The sequence below is a fragment of the Zerene cesonia genome, unplaced genomic scaffold (assembly GCF_012273895.1).
Source record: "Zerene cesonia ecotype Mississippi unplaced genomic scaffold, Zerene_cesonia_1.1 Zces_u002, whole genome shotgun sequence".
NCBI classification, from domain to species: Eukaryota; Metazoa; Arthropoda; class Insecta; order Lepidoptera; family Pieridae; genus Zerene; species Zerene cesonia.
In genome coordinates, this window is record NW_024045132.1 from 1,100,209 (window position 1) to 1,100,620 (window position 412).

The window sequence follows — 412 nt, forward strand, 5'->3', positions numbered from 1 at the left end:
GAGAATCCACTAATGACAACAATCTACCGGAACGGCTATCCTTCTTAAGGAGGCATGTATTAAAGTCTCCCATAAATATGCAATTCTTATATAAAGGAATGAGATTCTCAAAGATTGCATCTAGTGAGGAAAAATAATTAATTAACAAGGAAGGGCTATAGAAAACACCAAAGAGCATTTTACAGTGGGACAGGATAACTTCAATGATAAGATGTTCTGCAGCATCGGTAGGAGGAGGTTGGGGTGATTGAGAAAGAATAGAAAAGGGAACGTGGGATCGAAGATAAATCGCAACTCCCCCACCAGTTTTGCCGGCACGGTCGTTCCGAATAAGTTGATAACCTGGGAGAGAATAGGAGATTGAAGGCAAACAAGGCTTTAACCAGGATTCAGAAATTAGGATTGCGTGGAT